This window comes from Tachyglossus aculeatus, chromosome 21, assembly GCF_015852505.1.
Source record: "Tachyglossus aculeatus isolate mTacAcu1 chromosome 21, mTacAcu1.pri, whole genome shotgun sequence".
Lineage (NCBI taxonomy): Eukaryota > Metazoa > Chordata > Mammalia > Monotremata > Tachyglossidae > Tachyglossus > Tachyglossus aculeatus.
Window position 1 is genome coordinate 7119590 of NC_052086.1, and position 19954 is coordinate 7139543.

At 42.4% G+C, this 19954-nt stretch overlaps 1 protein-coding gene and 1 non-coding gene across 2 annotated transcripts in view; both read right to left on the bottom strand.

The window, feature by feature from the left end:
- TTC28 (tetratricopeptide repeat domain 28) overlaps window positions 1-19954 on the bottom strand; it is a 478850-nt gene that overhangs the window by 360759 nt on the left and 98137 nt on the right. The gene's annotated exons all lie outside the window — the stretch shown is intronic.
- Window positions 7569-7706, bottom strand: LOC119943052. The gene has a single exon (XR_005455537.1). It is a non-coding gene; the product is annotated as a small nucleolar RNA SNORA7 (small nucleolar RNA).

The window sequence follows — 19954 nt, forward strand, 5'->3', positions numbered from 1 at the left end:
CCATTGGAGAGTCACGACAGAGGGAAGACCCGGTCAGAGACAAGACACAAGGACGCAGAGATGGGATGGGTACCCTAGGAACAGACAAAATGGGACCACCTTGAAGACTGTGAAGGCTATGGTTTCCTCAGACCTACCCCCTGAAGATGATGCCCTGCTCACAACATGAAGAAAATGTGTGCGGAATAGTTCCAGGCTAGAAAATAGTGCAGCAAACAAAGGAACATCTCCCAACCATCAAATTCCAAGGTAGATGGAGGAAAAAACAAACAAACCAGACATCCTAACCAGAAAACTGCCAATTCCATTGAGGAAGAGACAAGGAATCTGTTGAAATAAAACCAATTTGCATTTCTATACAGATTTCTAATTCATTGAGGGGCTTTCCATACAGTGAAGAAGGCCCACAGGACTGTGGAACAGTAAATCACCTGTTCATATTCTTCTTTCTCCTGCTCTCACTATTTGTACATCATTTTACTTCAGGCTCCTCGTCTAAGAATGTAAGCCTCTGGAGAGCAGAGACAGTGTCTTCTTGCCTCTGAGATACTCTCCCACGCCCTGCACACAGTAGGTTCTTCAGAAATACCACTGATTGACTGACTGATTGATTCCATGATCCGCATTCCATAATGCCATCAATCAATTGACTGATTTCATGATCCCCATTTCATAAATGGAGGAATCGCGCTATCGGCAAGTCAGCGTTAGAACAGAGAATCTGTTCGCTGCAACATTCCTGGATGTCCCTTGACTCTCTTCCTCTGGTCCTCGGTGGTGATTCCCTTTGTCACTGCAATCTGCTGAGAGGTGTTTTAGCTTTTGCTTGAGTCAGATAACAGTCAATAAAGTAGAATTACCTCGAGAACCATAAGTGGTGAGATAATATTCTCTCCCGCGAGTCTTAATATTTGTCCCTTAATCCAAACTGAATCTCGTAATTACAGTAGGATATTTACAGAAGAGCTGGTTAAATTAATACACCTGCTCTGTCAATAGCTTTTTAAATACACTTAGACTGTTTCCCCGCAAGGCCGATGTTTCCAAACCACACTGTATTATATGGCCTCAGATGTTTCTCTTCGGAGAGCAAATATTAAAGCAGCGTGGTAGCCTGGGCCACTGACTGCAAATCAGGAAACATTTGTCCCAAAATTGCTCTTCAGTAGAGCAGAAATAAATACCTTGCACCGAAACTGAAAAAATGCTTGAACGTAAAGTTATTGTATGCCTTTTCTGAACAGCAAATCAGTCACACCCAAACAGCAAGTACCTTTTAGTTATGTCTTCATAGTCTACCTACCGCTTACTATTTACTGCACTTCACTGTTTATGAGGAAATATGTTTGATGTTCTATTCTTCCTCCATCTGTACTCACTTTAAACAATCCCTCTCTTCAAGAGGTCTGGGCTAGTATGTACACCTATGAAAATCACATGTATCCTAAACATCCTGGGATGTTTCACCGGAGATCTTTGCACAGAACACCATTCTTGGAGAGCCCAGGCTGAACTCTTTCAGCAGTTTGGGATCCAGAGAGAGTTTAGGGGCATACCAGATGATGGACAGTCAGTGATGTGCACATCCTTCTGGTCCTTCTCCCAATCCACCAGTCCTATTTCTTGAGCGCTTCCTGTTTCCAGGGCACTGGAGTAAGCACCTGAGAGTGTCCCATACAACAGAGTTGGTAGTCATGATCCCTGCCCACAAGGAGCTTCCAGTCTGCCACAGTTGTATAATCAATGAGGAACCACTGACTAGATTCTGGGCACATCCAGGATCTCCTTCACTAATTCGGAAGGCAGAAAATAATGCTGCAGATCATGCGCCGAGGAAGAAAAAAACATTTCCTGGTTGATCAGGTCTATGGGGTACAATTTTTTTTTCCGTATTATTGCCACTGCTAGCGCGTGACCGATGAAGGCCCCGTTATCAAGAGGCTCACTAGATTGGACACAGTTCCTGTTCAACTTGGGGCTCCCAGCCTAAAAGAACAAGTACTTCACCCCCGTTTTACAGATGAGGAAACTGAGGCATAAAGAAGCTAAATGACTTACCCAGAGGCCCACAGCTGGGAAATAGCAGAAGCCAGGTGAGAACCCAGGTCTCCTGATTCCCAGTCCCAAGCTCCTTCACCTAGGCCACGCCGATGCACCAATGCTTCTATCCAGTTCTTTATAGAAACTTCGTTTTTTCATTTTCGGTCATCGCTGTGGGGGAATATGTGCTGATGATGGGATGTTCATAGGGTTTCTGAGAAATCCAGGTACAACGGGAATAGGAGCCTCAGCATTCACTCCCTCCCTCCCCCGCCAAACAACAACCATGAAAAATCTACTGCCCTGGCTGAACTGGAGAGCTGGTCTGTTGGGCTGAATGAATCAATGGTATTTATGGAGCACTTTGTTCAGAGCACTGTACTAAGAACTTGGGAGAGTACAATATAACAAAGTTGGTTCCCTGCCTACAAGGAGCTTACAATCTAGTGGATGGATGTGTTTCTCCGTTTCCCCGTTTGGAGGACAATGCTTCCTGATTTTGATTCCCATTATACTTCACCACTGCAACAAGCTCTCTCTGGGCACTCCAACTCTGCATTAGGCCAGCAAAGTATTTTTTTATGATATTTGTTAAGCACTTAGTATGTACCGCCCACTGTAATATGTGCTGGGGTAGATACAAGATGGTCAGGTTGGAGAGAATCCCTGTTCCGAATGGGGCTCACAGTTTTAATCTCCATTTTCCAGATGAAGTAACTGATGCCCAGAGAAGTGAAGTGATTTGCCCAAAGTCAAACCACAGATAAGTGGCAGAGCAGGGATTAGAATCCAGGTCCTTCTGACTCCCAGGCCCAAGGTCTATCCACTAGGCCATGCTGCTTCTCAATATTGTAGTTCATAAACTGCAAAGACCCCCTCCCCCCCCCAACAGAAAACAGTGTCATGGTTAACAGCAGAGTCAAAAATGATCAAGGGCACAGTGGTGTTTGCCACTGGGGAAGGCACATGGAGATATTCTGCTTCCAGACTCCAACCTACCCTTTTAGCCTCAACCATCTGGCTTGTAATACATTTTACTGGTCACTGAGGGAATGGGTGGGGGAGTGGGGATGGTTTGGCACAACCCATCACCACTACTGGTAAAACAACTCAAGCATATATCTTGTCCATGGGAGAAAAAACCTACATTAAAAGGGCACTGCATCACCAAAAATGCTAGAGCAGCTCTGGCTCTTTGTAATTCATGGGGAAAGGCTTTTTACTGGAAATACATTTGAATGGCTAACAAATAATAATGAACAATTCACTTAGAAAGTTTGTACACAAGAGGGCTGCAAGAAATCACTTTCATGCTTGAGAATGTGGGCTACTCGAGAAACTCTCAGAATCTGTACTGGTGTTTCGGCTATGAATTTTCCCCCTAAAGATGATGTTTTTCCTAAATTAAATGTTACATTTTGGCTCTATTTCTGAACTTATGTGCCTGCACTCTAGACAAATACTTCCTCTGTGTTTTCTCTTTAAGTCCTCCTTACCAATTTCTATTGTTCTGCTTAAATTTAATATATCCTTGCAGATCAGTTTATGGCTGAATTTTCAACTCATATTCCAAATCCACTTCAAAATTGTCTCCAATCCATAATCATGTTTCAATTATATTACTGTTTTGTACATGAACTTACAGCAGTCCAAATGTTCTGGTGGTCTTCCCCTATTTCAATCCCCAGGCTTCTGGGTGGCTTGAGGATTCATTAGTCTTTATGCCTTGTGAGCTACATATTATTTGCCTTTTGGGAATCTCTCCCTTTATTTTTCAGAATTTATCCCCCATTTTCTTAAATTCTCGTACACTTGAATTTACCCCAGTATTTTCTCACAGAACTGGGGCAGAATACACTGCATGCATGTGTGTGTGTGTGTGTGTGTGTGTGTGTGTGCGTGTGTGTGTGTGTGTGTGAGAGAGAGAGAGAGAGAGACAGAGAGAGAGACAGAGAGAGACAGACAGAGAGAGACATATTTATTGCTTACTATGTGCTAAGTACTGTACTAAGTGCAGGGGTAGATGCAAGTTAATCAGATTGGGCACAGCCCATGTCTCACATGGGGCTCACAGTCTTCATCCCCATTTCACAGATGAGGGAACACAGGCCCAGAGAAGTGAAGTGAGTTGTCCAAGGTCATACAGCCATGATACCTCACTTCATCTGGTGGCCATACATAAAATACTGGGGCAGATGTGTTTGTGGCAAGGGGAGCTGGACTGTAAGACATGCCAACATGGCCATGATTTTCTCCTATTCTAGTCAGTATCATTTAACCAATGGCATCTTAATGCTAAGGCAGATCCTGCTAGGCCGAGCGAGGCCCTAACGGAAGTTTTCTTTGAAAAGTTTTCCTTTTCAAACTTAGATGGCATAACGAGTAACTTCAAGCTCAAAATCCAACCCAATTATCTTATATCAGCGCCAAGCAGTAGTAGCAATAATAATAATAATGATAGCATTTGTTAAGTGTTTACTATGTGTCAATCACTGTTCAGAGCGCTGGGGTAGATATAAGGTAATGAGGCTGTCTCATGTGGGGCTCAAAGTCTTAATCCCCATTTTACAGATGAGGTAACTGAGGCAAAGAGAAGTTAAGTGACTTGCCCAAAGTCACACAGCTGATTAGCAGCAGAGCTGGGTTTAGACCCACACCCTCTGACTCCCAAGCCCATGCTCTTTCCAAGAAGCCATGCTGCAGTGCCTGGCACAGAGTAAGCATTTCACAAATACCATAGAGAACAAGAAGAAGAAGAAGAAATCTAGAGCTTCTTTATGCTTTCACCCATTAACGCACTTTGACTCCAATTTTGCAGAATGAGTGAGGTGACCAAATGCTGAAAAGAAATTATTTAAAAATTCTTGGAAAAAGATCAAATGTTTGGCATGATCTTTAGGGACTGCAAGCAAAAGGTTCAGGTTAGAGGTGAAGACTAGCCTAATAAATACTGGAAGTTTTTCCTTTGAACAAATATTTAGGTGTGACTCCATTCCCCTTGGGTACAGTGATATTCACATAAGATATCCAGGTTTATGAGGATTGGTGGGGGGTTGGGGTTGGGGGGAAGAAGGGAGTCATGAAGGACAGAGAGCTACTATTTTTCACCAGGAATATTGGCAATTGCTTGTTTTACAGTACTTGTCAAGTGCTTACCATGTGTAAAACACTGTTCCAAGCACTGGGGCGGGTATAAGTCAAATAGGTCAGACACAATCCCTGTCCTGCCTGGGGCTCACATGATGTAAGAGGAAGGGGGGTTAATTACCAGAACAGAAGTGGGCGAGTAACAGTCTACAGTGAAACGGTCCATCCTTCCAAAAACTCATCATCTTTGAGGGGCAGCTACATCCACAGGCCTCGTGATAATGCCCTTGGAGATATCTTTAAAGAAAGCTGTTAACTGCCTCCTTTTGAGGGATGGCTCAAAAAACTTTTTGCAAAGTTTACCATTTATCAATGTGTCACCGTATTGCTTTGCTACATCTCGGTCATCGGGCAAAATGAATTTCCCAGTCAGTATCCTGTCATAAAACCAGGAGGTTTTTTTGTTTGTTGGTTTTCGGGGTTTTTTTTAACCTCAACATCTTGGTCACCGGGCAAAATGAATTTCCCACTCAGGATCCAGTAAAAAAAAAACGGGAGGGTTTTTTGTTGTTGTTGTTCATTTGTGTTTTCTTTTTTAACTTCAGCAACATTATAAACCGTACCTGGCTATGTCCTAGATTGTCATAACAAAGAAAGATGAGATTAACAGAAACATGATCTTTTCTTATTAGCATGAGAGGAGGAAGCAAGCAGAATCCCCCCATGACGGTCCCCACCAGGACCAGGGTGTCAGCTGTGACAGATGGAGATGGATGAAACCCAGCTCTGCCTCCTGCTGCTGCTGCCACACTGATCCTGGGCAGCTTGCAGATATTCATCAAAATACCTAGGGAGAAAAGAACCCAGCCAACTCCCCATGGCTCTGTAAAAACTGACTGAGGTCACTTGAGATCAGTGTGCTGGGCAGCGGTGCCAGCACCAGAAGGGGGTGGATTCTTCCCCCTTCTGGCTGACCTCTCTCAGTAACTGTAATTACTTTTAGGGTCCACCCTGAACCCCATGGTTTTATATATCTTCACAAGGCCACATGAGCTGACTGTGGGAGCAGCAGCAGTGGTGTTAAGCAGTGATGTTTGGGAGCAAGTCATGGGCGCACAGCCCAAATATGCTTTCAATGTAATCTCGCTAAGCACGTCACCTCAACGTAGAATTCTTTCTGTTACATTCGCAGGCAACTAGCTAGCTTTTCCCCTTAGGGGGTGATCCTGTTTAGTTAAGTCCTGGAAGGAAAACGCTCCTGATACTCTGAAGCTAAAGGTGACACTTAAAGAAGTTTTTTTCCTAAAGTGGGACAGGATCTAGCTCGGGGCCATATCTGGGGTGCTGTAGTCATTCGGTCAATCGGATTTATTGAGCACTTACTGTGTGCAGAGCACTGTACTAAGTGCTTGGGAAAGTACAATTCAACAATAAACTGATGCAATAGTCTGCCCACAATAAACTTACAGTCTCCAGGGGGAGAAAGACCTTAGTATAAATGAATAAATTACAGATATGGACATGGGAGCTATACTTCAGTTTGGACCATCTTCTGGAGAAAACATCCAACCAAGCTAATGACTACCCAAGCTAGGCTTCAGTAATATTAAGGGCACTAATGCTGTCATTTCTGGTTCTGTTCTGTGGCAAAGGAGGCATCAACAACATCACCACCAGTCAGTCAGTCAGTCAGTCAACTGTATTTACTGAGCGCTTACTGTGAGCAGAGCACTGTACCAATGCTTGGGAGAGTACAAGGCAACAATATAACAGACATATTCCCTGCCCAAAACAAACTTACAGTCTAGAGGGTGAGACAGAGATAATATAAATAAAATTACAGATACGGACATAAGAGCTGTGGGGTGGGAGGGGAGATGAATAAAGGGAACGATTCTAGGTGACAGAGAGGAAGTGGGAGAAGAGGAAAGGAGGGCTTAGTCAGGGAAGGCCACTGGGAGGAGGTGTGCCTTCAATAAGGCTTTGAAGCAGGGGAGAGTCATTGTCTGTCGGAAATGAAGAAGAAGGGCGTTCCTCTCACTACCACCACCAGTGGAATTTAGACAGCACCTACTGAGAGCAAAGTGTTATACTAAGCACTTGGGGGAAAACAAAAGAAACAAGGCATGTTACAACTGGGCAGAGAATGTGTCTACCAACTCTGTTAAATTGTTATATTAACATATATCTATAAATATGTAAGTGCTGAGGTCTTGTTTTGTCTTGCGCTGTCGAGTCGTTTCCGACCCATAAAGACTCCATGAACACATCTCTCCCAAAATGCCCCACCTCCACCTGCAATCATTCTGGCAGTATATCCATAGAGTTCTCTTTCACAGAAATATGGAAGTGGTTTACCACTGCCTCTTCCAAGCAGTAAACTTGAGTTTCCGCCCTCGACTTTCTCCCATGCTGTTGCTTCCCAGCCCAGGTGAGATCTGACTTGCAGCAGAGCGCCTTCCATTCGCTAGTCACTGACCAAGCTAGGAATGGAGTGGGTATGCCTCTGCTTGACTCTTCCTCCCATAGCCAAGACTTGTAGAGTACAGGAAACTCTCCAGGTGCGATCTTGAGAGGGGAAGTGCTGAGGGAGGACAGAAGTATATAAGTGTTAGGGAGTGTTGGTTTGACATGATTGAGATGCTGAAAATTAATCAGGGGCTGCTTTCTAGAGGATGCGGGATTTTTTTTTTAGGAGGCCTTTAATGATGGGAGAACTAGGGTCTGGTGGATTTGGTCAGGGTGGGGACAAGAGGGGAGGGGAAGGAAAGGCGGGGTGTTCCAGGTCAGGGAAACAGCAGGAGTGAGAGGTTGGAGGCATGAGAGTCGAGAGGGAGGACTGCTCAGAAGGTGAGTTTTGGAGAAGTGAAGAATCCGAGCTGGATGGGAAGGGGCGAAGGGAGCTGATATGTTAGATGGATGACGCTCAACTGCCATAAAAATCTTACTCAAGAGGAGGATGTATTATAGTGGTAGAGGAATTGATCTTCGCAAGCTTAATGAACAAAAGATTACAAATTGCCTCAAAAGTCTTAGATGAATGACTGCGGAGGTGCAAGCTAGAGTGTCATATGTCAAAACAGAAAAATGGAGAAAAAGGAGACACAGGAATAGAACTGCCAAACTGACAGGTTGTGTTCAGTGAAGCTGTCCAAACATCCATCTTTTAGTTAACCTGAGAGCAATCTATCTGGACGACGTGTAAAAAGCTTCTAGATATTCTCATGTCATGAGGGCAAACGGGTGAAACAGTGGGTCAAATATTCTGACTCCTGCAATTTAAGCTACTGCAAGGAATGTTTTTGAAGGTAATCCCTTTTCAAACTCAAGGTGAGCAATCGCTAACATAAAAGTCTCTGTATGGAACCTAATGGAAATGGAAGTAAAACACATTGAGGCCAGATTTTTTTTTTCGTTCACAGAAAATACCTCAGATGCCAGCTTCCTGAAGGGTAGATTTACTCTCATTATATTCAAAAATATTTAATGAGTGTCCATTTTGTCAGTCAGTACAGTTTTCATATAGGCTTTACAACTGACATTGTTTATATAAAACATATTAGTACAAAGAACAAATACTGACTCCTTTTAAGATTGTGTGATACGACAACTGCACACAAATTCTCAGGAAGAAATACTGACTTCCACAAGTTTTCCCGTATCTTAAGGAGCAACCACACGATGCCAGGGGGAGAACCTAGCACCAAGAAATTGAATGCTGGAGAAATAGGAGGGCCTCCTTGCCTCAGTTTCCTCACCTGTAAAATGGGGATTCAGTATCTGTTCTCTCTCCTCCTTACACTGGGAGCCCACATTGGACAGAAACTGTGACTGAACAGATTGATTTTTCTCTAACCCAGGGCTTGGCACCTAGTAACAAATGCCACTATTATGGTGTGTGATTTTTTTAATGGTATTTCTTAAGCGCTTACTATGTGCCAAGCACCGTTCTAAACACTGGAGTAGATACGAGGTAATCAGGTTGGACACAGTTCATGTCCACACGGGGCTCACGGACTTGAACCCCATTTTCCAGATGAGGTCACTGAGGCCCAGAGAAGTGAATAGACTTGCCCAAGGTCACACAGCAGAAGTGGCGAAGCCAGGATTAGAGCCCAGGTTCTTCTGTCTCCCAGGCCCATGCTCTATCCCTAGGCCATGCTGAATTGTTATTAGTATTAAGAACTAGTCCAGTCCTATGTCAATGCTGATGCTAGGAGAAGTATCAGAGCTGGAGTCTTGCACAGAAATTCACAACCCAGCCCGACCTCGATCAGTCCCTGACCATGCCCAAGCTGGCTGCATCAAAAATACTTGGTGCCAAAACAGCTCTCATCCACGGGGACTAGGATATTAGTTTTGACTGTAAACTTGTTATGGTCAGAGAACGTTTCTGTTGTACTGCACTCTCCCAAGCTCTTACTACAGTGCCTTGCACGTGATAAGCACTCAACCAATACAACCGACTGATTGATCAGTCTAGGAAGCTGCAGCAGAGTGATAACTGTGGTATTTGTTAAGCACTTACCAAGTGCAAAGCACTGTACTAAGCAGGTAGATGCACTATAATCACTTCAGACAGTCCCTGCCCCACAAGGGGTTCAAAGTCTCGAGAGAGAGGGCAGTAGGTAACCCCCACTTTGCAGATGTGGAAATCAAGGCCCAGAGAACTCAAATGGCTTGCCCAAGGTCACACAAATGGCACAGCTGGAATTAATCTTTCTCTAGATTCCCAGTTCTGTGCTCTTTCCAATAGACTAATAATAATAATAATGATGATATTTGTTAGGCATTTGCTATGTATCAAGCACTGTTCTAAGCCCTGGGGTAGAAGCAAGCGAACCAGGTTGGACTCAGTCCCTGTCCCACATGGGGCTGACAGTCTTAATCCCCAATTTACAGCTGAGGTAACTGAGGCCCAGAGAAGTGAAGTGACTTGTCCAAGGTCATGCAGCAGACAAGTGGCAAAACAGGATTAGAACCCAGGTCCTTCTGACCCCAGGCCCATACTCTACCTACTAGACCATGGTGCTTAACACAAGTTCCCTGAAAGTGGAGCACCAGGAGACCTCCTAAACTTGGTTGGGCTCACATTTCTGTCACCTGGATCTAGTCCCACTGGTTTGGCCGGTTTTGGGGGGGGGGGGGGGGGTTGGGGGGTGTGTGTGTGTGTGTGTGTGTGTGTGTGTGTGTGTGTGTGTGTGTGTGTGTGTGTGTGTGTGTGTGTGTGTGTGTGTGTGTCTGTCTGTCTGTCTACGCTTGCTTTTCTGAGTTTTTCTTTGCCTTTCTGTCTAATTATCTATCTGTCTTTCACCTCTTGAGATTCTTCAACAGTCATTCTTCTCCTGCTACCTCTGACCTTACAGCCACAACTATGTGATATACCCAGAAAGGATGGAGAATGTCACAGACAAAAGGGCAAAAGGTATAGAGGACTGACCGGGTGAGTTGTCATATCATATTCAAACTGGAGTTGGAAAAGGGGAATAATAATAATACCAATAATAATGGTATTTATTAAGCACGTACTATGTGCCGAGCACTGTTCTAAGCACTGGGATAGATACAAGGTAATCAGGTTGGACACATGGGATTCACAGTCTCAATCCCCATTTTACAGATGTGGGAACTGAAGCCCAGAGAAGTGAAGTGACTTGACCAAGGTCACACAGCACACAAGTGGCAGATACGGGATTAGAACCCAGGGCCTCCTGGCTCCCAGGCCAATGCCTTATTCACTTTGCCATGCTGCTTCTCTTCTCTCAAATCTAGGCCTAACTTGGCTTTTGAGAAATGGAGAATCTCAGCTGGATTGACCAGAAGGCTAAATTCAATTTTTGGTTACAAATTTCTCAGAAAGAAGAAAAATTTAACCCAAAATATTACCCACACGTTTTCTTCATCATTTTTTGTTTCCAGGGCTCTGAGTTCAGAAATCACCAGAATTTTAAACTTTTAATTTTTTATTGGCAGAAAGGATCACTCCCCATATCTTCAATATTTCATCATTAGAATCAAAAAACTCAAAACTTCGTATCCCAGAAGAATTGAACAATGTAATTTTATTCAAAAATTGGAAATAGAAAAGAAGCAATATTTCTGAGGATTGATAATCACTTCCTCAAGAAATCCTTATACAAGGTTGCATTAGTTTTTAATCACTTACCTGATTACAATGTTCCCAGAAGAAGAATGAACAGAGAAAATGCTCATAAATATGAATTTCTGTTATTAAAAGTAAAATTCAGTTTCTGAAGATACAAACATTAAGGGACCTCAAATAATTAAACAATTATCAAATTTCTCCTACACTGAAAAATTGTTATTCTTGAAGCTAACATGGTTTCTATTCCAAACTCATACCTGAGGTCAGATTAAAAGGGTTCAAATTAAGTTGAAGGACACAGATGTTTCCAAGACTGTTTAACAACAACTTCCTCCCCAATTCCTCTGAAATAGGGATGACTGAAGCTAGGATGAGTTGGAACAGACAGAAAAATCAAGAGCTAATATTCAATAGAGTCAGAGCTCTGTGTAAGCAGGGAACATGCTCTCCCAAAGCGCTTAGTAAAGTGCTCAGTACACAGAGAGTGCTCAATAAATACCACTAATGATCAAATAACTATTTGCTAACTTCCCATTATTTTGAAGGGAGGCATAAACTTTTACCAGAATAATCCTAGTACCCACTGACCAAGTATACGGAAAGAAAGATCTAGTCACCAAATCAGAGTAAAAAAAAAAAACTCAAAGAAAAAACCAAAGATCTAATAAATGAGGGAGCTGACCTTCATTTTTTTACCCAAATAACTCCGGTCAACTCTTGAGCAACTGCATTCTGCAAAATTTAGCCAGATCATAACTTCCTCCAAAATGACAAGGCAGTAGGCTTACAATAGTAATTGCACTTCTTAAAATGTTCTTAAGTTCCTTTTACTGTGGTCTTTCTCTCCGGCATTCCTGAAATAAAGTACCTCAGGAGATAAAAATAACTTTCAAAGATTATTTAGGATACCTGCATCATCTTTACATTTAGATCTGTGACCTTTGGACACTGGACCTCACCCTCAACCCCACAACACTTATGTACCTATCTTTAACTTATACTTATGTATTTATCTTAATGTCTGTCTCCCCTTCTAGACTGTAAACTCATGATGGGCAGGGAACATGCCTGCTAGTTCTGCAGCGCTGTACTCTCTCAAGTGCTTAGTACAGTACTTTGCATATAGTAAGCACTCAATAAATACCATTCATTGATTGAGTTAGTGCTTACATGTCAGGCACTGTTCTAAGCACTGGGGTAGATACAAGTTAGTCAGGATGGACACAAAGTCAATGTCCCACACAGGGGTCAGGGTTTTAATCCACATTTTAAAGATGAGATAACTGAGGCCCAGAGAAGTGAAATAACCTGCCAAGGTCATACAGCAGACAAGTGGTGGAGCTGAGATTGGAACCCAGATCCTTCTGACTGCCAGACCCATGGTCTATGAGGATGGCATTTGCTAAGCGCTTACTATGTGCCAAGTACTGTTCTAAGTGCTAGGGTAGATACAAGGTAATTAGGTTGTTCCACGTGGGGCTCACAGTCTTAATCCCCATTTTACAGATGAGGTAACTGAGGCACAGAAAAGTCAAGTGACATGCCCAAGTCACACAGCTGATCAAGCAGAGCCGGAATTAGAACCCACAACCTTTGACTCCCAAGCCTCTGCTCTTTCCACTAGGCCATGCTGCTTCTCTCGACTGATTGACCTAAAAAGGTGAGAGAAGGCTTCAAGCTATTACATAGTCAAATTGTCAAGCTATTATATAGTCAAATCTATCTCCAAGTTAACTTAGCTGATCAAGTTAACTAACTTGAAGGAGAAGCAGCGTGGCTTAGTGGAAAGAGCACGGGCTTGCAAGTCAGAGGTCGTGGGTTCTAATCCCTGCTCTGCCACTTGTCAGCTGTGTGACTTTGGGCAAATCATGTAAATTCTCTGTGCTCAGTTACCTTATCTGTAAAATGGGGATTAAGACTGTGTGCTCCACGTGGGACAAACTGATTACCTTGCACCTACCCTTATACTTAGAACAGTGCTTGGCACATAGTAAGCACTTAATAATAATAATAATAATGGCATTTATTAAGCGCTTACAAGCACTGTTCTAAGCTCTGGGGAGGTTACAAGGTGATCAGGTTGTCCCATGAGGGGCTCACAGTCTTAATCCCTATTTTACAGACGAGGTAACTGAGGCACAAAGAAGTTAAGTGACTTGGCCAAAGTCACATAGCTGACAAGTGACAGAGTCGGGATTTGAACCCATGACCTCTGACTCCAAAGCCCGTGCTCTTTCCACTGAGCCACGCTGCTTCTCAAATACCATTATTATTATTATTAAAGGCTCACATGGGCACAGATAGGTTTTGGACATAAATGTATCACTGACCATTTGGGGTTAAAAGTATATTATGGATTCCTTGACAATGGTGTAATCAATCAGAAAGAAGACTAAGAATCATCCTAGTGTCCTTGAGTCACAAAAGAATCCATCTGAAGAAGAAAGGGAAGAGCATCCTCGGGTAGAGAATGTCAGACCTAATGAGGAGGATTTTCAATTAGGTTTGGTAATTATCTCACACCTAACAGAAGTGAAATTTGCATTGAATGGAATTGAGGGCTGAATGCCACGCTAGATTTGGAAAATCAGAGAAAACAAGGTAACAAGGAAAAAAACAAAAAAAGATCACCTGCAAGTACCTGACATGTTTGTATACAATGCATGGAGCGTACAAAAATAATCGGTAGTGCCAAAGTTAGGATACTAACTGGAATTTCAGGCACTGTAGGAAACATAACACTCAGGACTAATGTCTTGGATTAGATAGGCACAGGTTGTTCAAGATAAAGAAGGAAGACAAAAAGAGGAAGAAGTGGATGGGAGGTCACTGCCTTAGATAACAAAGCTACCTACACATACTTAAAGATCCATACTTAGAGAAGCAGCATGGCCTAGTGGGCAGAGCATGGGCCTGAGAGTCAGAAGGACCTGGGTTCTAATCCCAGTTCTTCCACTTGCCTGCTGTGTGATCCTGGGTGAGTCACTTCAATTCTCTGGGCCTCAGTTACCTTGTCTGTAAAATGGGTATTAAGACTGTGAGCCACATATGGCACAGGGACTGTGTCCAACCTGATTACCTTGTATCTAGCCCAGCGGTTAGTATAGGGCCCATAAATAGTAAGTACTTAACAAACACCACAATTATTATTATTGCTGTTATCCATGGATCTGAAAGATTCCAGCAGATAGAGTGGATCTGGTTTAAAAAAGAAACAAAAAATACAAAGCGTAAGTGGGACAACATGAAGAGCAGGCTATTTTATGCTTCTTTCCACTCACCAAAGTGCCTTTGGGTCTGTGGTGATGAGCTAGTGAAGATGTGGGATTACAGCTACCAAGACAATCCTGGAAAAACAATTTAGTAACCTACTGACCTTCAAATTGGATTGGACTAGGGACCATTTACAATGGAGGGGCCACTTTGATTCTTCTCAAAAAAGTAATCAATCTAAGGATGGATGAAAACCTTGGAATTTATTGATTGATATATTAATGTTTGTCTCCCCCTCTGGACTGTAAACTCATTGTGGGCAGGGAATGTGTCTGTTCTATTGTATTCTCCCAAGTGCTTAGTACAGTGCTCTGCATACAGGAAGCGCCCAATAAATATGAGTCACTGACTGACTGACTTATAAGTGATCTCAAGATGATCGTACTCAAGACACTAAAAATGGAGAGCAGTCAGCAAGATACATAAAATTTATTTGAGAAAGCATTTTCAAAAGTCTTTGTAATCAATTAATCCATTTACTGAGCACTTAACTGTGTGCAGAGCAATGTACTAAGCACTTGGGTGAATACAACTGAGTAGGTGGATACATTCCCTGCTCACAAGGAGCTTACAGTTTAGACGGGGAGACAGACATTAATATAAAGAAATTACGCATATGTACCTAAGTGCTGAGGGTGGGGTGAATATTAAGTACTTAAAGGGTACAATTCCTAGTGCATGAGTAGGTAAGCATGAGAAAGAAAGGTCTGATGTAAAGAAAGCCTCACAATGCAAAGGAGCCCAAGAAAGGGGCTATTCTTCAAAAGGCCAGTGCGGCTGGCACAGTTAGAAGCCATAATCATACCCTGGAAGCACTAAAAGGATTTCAAGATGCCAGTTGGCAAACCAAGAGCTCTGTAGAGATCTGAAGAGACAAAAAATGGAAAAAGTTCCAAAGGAAGAAATTAGGTCAGAATACTGAAGAGGAATACAAGGAATTAAGAACAGAAAAACGTCCTGGTGGGACAGATCATTGATCTATCCAGCCCAAGATTCTGGCACCCACAGAGGTAGCAAAGAATGCTAGAGAGAACGGTGTGATTGTTACTCATGCCATATGTCAGGGATATGGCAGCCAACCATATGTCAGGAATATGCCTTCTAAGATCCCTAAATTTTCCCTTTAATAAGCCATTATTGTCTCATCTAGGAATTATTCAAATGCTTCGTGAACCTATTAATTTCTTCTGCCTGCACGACTCCCAGTGGTAATAAATTCTAAGTGTGAAGTGCTTCCTTTTGTCTTAAACCTACCAATCTTCAGGTTTTCAAGTGCCCCGCTAGTCCTGGTTTTTTGACATTTCTTAAACAGCAATACTGGGTTCGCCCTGAACACCTCTTCATGATTTTGTAGATGTCTGTCATGTTCTCGCTTAACCTACCTTTAAGTGGAAGAAGTCGCTCCACCTCTCTGATCATTTAAGCTGTTCTTTCCTGAATTTTTAATTGGGAAGTGGTATAACTGTGAGGGTCTGGTTTGCAGAAGCTCAAGCTGGCAAAGAGAAGTAGTTAGCACAAGTCATAAAAAAGCCAAAAAAATTATTTGGCTGTATCAGCTAGAGAAAAACATCACTCCCCTGCAGGAAGGTAGAGCAGGTAACAGAAGATTGGGGAATTATCCCCCTTTTGTTTTAATAGAAAGATATCCATTATGAACCATCACCAGAGAAAGACCTACTGGTTAAAATAAAATAAAAGAGACACGCTATGGATTATCCCCCAAAATCCAAGACTGGATGTATTTAAGTCAGCGGGACTTTAATAGCACAAAACCGTGGGTACTTCAGGAATTGGTGGTTGTAATCCCATAGCCTTTGGTGGTTATTTCTGAGATTCCAGAGAAGGTAGAAGAAATCCCAGAGGACAGAAAAAAAAGCAAATATTCTCCTTGTCTTTAAGCAAGGACTAAAAGATGGTCCTAGTAATTACAGCCTGGTCAGCTGAGCACCTATAACTGGGAAGCTGTCACTACAACAAAGCAATAATCTGTTCACTTCTAGAATGATTCCCTAAACAATGAATTTACAACTAACCGAAGAAGTGCCAAGAGAAGCAATGTGGCCTAGTGGAAAGAGCTCAGGCCTGGGAGACAGAGAACCTGGGTTCCGATTCCAACGCTTCCACTTGTCTGCTGGGAGATCTTGGGCAAATCACTTTACTTCTAGCTGTCTCAGTTCCCTCATCTGTAAAATGGGGATCCCGGTTAGACTGTGAGCTACAGGTGTGACTAGGACGTTGGTCGAATCTAACTGCACTGTAGCTGCCCTAGCACTTAGTACAAGGCTTAACATAAATTAAGTGCTTAAAAAAGACTACAGTAATAAGTGCTTGAAAGGATATGATGCCAGCAAAGTACTGCAGTTTCATGAAAGGCAAATAACATCAGACCATTTTAATTTATTTGTAAGATAGAAGCAGGCCACCATATGCAAAGGAGAAGAAAGTCCATTATGAGATCAGTAAGGCTTTGGAATACGGCATCCCCCTCGACACGGTCGGAAATCGAGGTCCTGAGTACGCAACTGCCTCGGAAGGTAATGGATAGAGCATGAGCCTGGGAGTCAGAAAGGACCTGGGTTCTAATCCCGGCTCTGCCACGTGACTGCTGTGTGACCTTGAGCAAGTCACTTAACTTCTCCAGGCCTCAGCTACCTCATCCATAAAATGGGGATTAAGAACGTGAGCTCCATGTGGGACAGTGACTGTGTCCAACCTGATTAACTTCTATCTGCCCCAGCGCTTAGCATAGTTCTTGGCCCATAGTAAGCACTTAACAAGTACCATATTTATTATTATTAGCCGTCAGTAGTGCTGATCTGGGAGGCTGTATAAAGTAACGAAAACGTCTGGAGCCCACTCAATTCAATACCTTTATAACTTGGCTGCAGGGCTTGAAAGAATGCCCATCAAATTTTGCAGGGGATATTAAATCAGGCAGCCAACAGTTTTCAAAAGCAGCGGTAAAAGTCCAATGGTTCAATAAAAGCTGGATGAAATGCATTAAGGACAGATGTAAGCAAAGTTGTACAGCTAAGGACAGATGTAAGCAAAGTAGTACAGCTAAGACAAAAAACCAAAAACACAAAGCCTGGCAGACCAAGGACTGACAACAAGTCTAGAATGCTACCACTAGGTAAAGCCCTCTGGATTCCGGCCTGGATTAATCCCTTTGGAGAACTGAGGCACAGGATGACAAAGTATTTGGATCACTGGTGGGTGCTCTCCCACTCAAGCACTACCTTTGAGGTCCAGGATCAATCCATCAATCAGTCAGTGCTATTTACTGAGCGCTTACTGGGTGCAGAGCACTGCACTAAACACTTGGGCAAGCACACTATAACAATATATTGGGAAACCGTTCTGAAGAAAGACAGCCACGATCCGGGGAACAACATTTAGCTACTGTGGCTATCACTTGTCAAATACTTCATCTGGCCTGTTCTGAAACATTTTTAATAACCAATCCTGAAGTATTCGACTGAAATATTTTGTCACTTCTGAAAGGATATTGAACAAAGAGACTGAATTTAACCTTTGACTCTCATTGATTGAGCCCCAGATCAATAGAGATAGTGCCACTCAGGAAACAGGGCTGGGAAAAAGCTTCGGTTCCACTCATGGAGCCAGAAGAGACCTTGAAAGATCATCTGGTCAAGGATGCCCTTTGTTCTTTTCCTCCCAAACTAAACAATCCTGAACTGATGTACCTCTCGTTTACATAAAATTCTCCAGGGAGAGAATCCACAACATCCTTCAGCAGCCTTTTACCACCTTTGCAGGCACAATGGTTTTCCTCATATAATAATAATGATGGTATTTTGTTAAGCGCTTACTATATGCCAAGCACTGTTCTAAGCACTGGGTATCTAACTAAATTATCTTCTATCTTAATTTAAACTCATTTCCCCATGAACTCTGAAATCTGCCTTTACAGAATAAGACAGTTCTCTGGGGGGTGGTGATTTGAGCATCTGATTTTGGGGGAAATAACCTAAGGCAAGCCTTTTGTATCCAAAGACTACTAGGGAGGGGAATATTCCTAATGAAAATAAACTAAATGTATTAAATTGATTCATAAGAATTTAGAAAGTGATGACACTGGGGACCATGTGATTTCAAATCTAATTCTATTTGTTTGAAGCACTGCCATTCAACTAGTTCTAATCTGGAGTAGAAAGCAATCAATCAATCAACCAATCCAATTTATTGAATGCTCACTTTGTGCAGCGCATGATATGAAGCACATGAGAGAGTACAATATAACAGGGCTGTCCACAACAAGCTTACAGTTTACAGGGGGACACAGACATTAAGAGAAATAAATTACGGATATGTACTTAAGAGCTGTGGGGCTTAGGGAGGGGGTGAATAAAGGGTGCAAATCCAAGTGCATGGAGAGAAAAATCTTAAAAGAAAAGAGCATTCCTAAGTGCCCTTTCCTGCTCTCCCTAGCTAGGCATTCTCTCTAATAAATGTTCATTTTTATATTATTTCTGTGATCGTCTTTTTTTTAAGTTCTTCAGAAAAGCTTTCTGCACACAAATGCAAAGAACTGAGGGGAATTATCAGGAATCCTTTTTTTATTTCATGTGCCCATTTTAGAGTGAAAACCACACTGACATGCATCTTCACTAAATTAAAATAAAAAAAGTGATAGTCTCAATCTGGTACTTGATTAAACAGTATATTTAAAGAGTTAGGCAATGCAGGTGGTGAGGCAATATAGGAATTGGTGTTTTATCTACCTCCCCCTTTTAGTTTTTTTTTTTCCTTTTTGTTTTTGTGTTACATGTTTTCATGTTTCCTTTTTGTGTTTGTGTTACAATCTACCCTAAACTCTTTTCCCCCTCTCTATCTTGGAAGATTTTACGCCTATATAACAACTATATGGTTTAGTGGATAGAGCACAGGCCTGGGACTCAGAAGGATCTGGGTTCTAATCCTGCTCCACCACATGTCTGCTGTGTGACCTTGGGCAAATCACTTCACTTCCCTGGGCCTCAGTTACTTCATCTATAAAATGGGGATAAGAGCGTGAACCCCACGTGGGTCAGGGATTGTGTCCAACCTGATTAACTTGTATCTACCCCAGTGCTTAGAACACTAACACATAGTAAGTGCTTAACAAGTACCATTACCATTATTATTATTATTACAGTATTCTTCATTTCTTTGTGTTCCTGCCTGGGACAGAGTTAGGCCAACATCACTAGGAAGCCATTTTAAACTAAGCCAAAGATCATCAACTTGGGAGCGGGGGAGAGTTTGGAATCGTTTGATATTGCAGCTTTTACAGTCTTCAACCAGATTCTTTCTAATTTTATAGACTCCTTGAAAATTTTACATCCCCACCACATCTCTGTATCTCTGTTTCCAACAATCATATTCAACCAGAAGAGCTACAAAACTTCACAAGTTCCTCTTTTCTGATTTCTGAAAAAGAAAAGG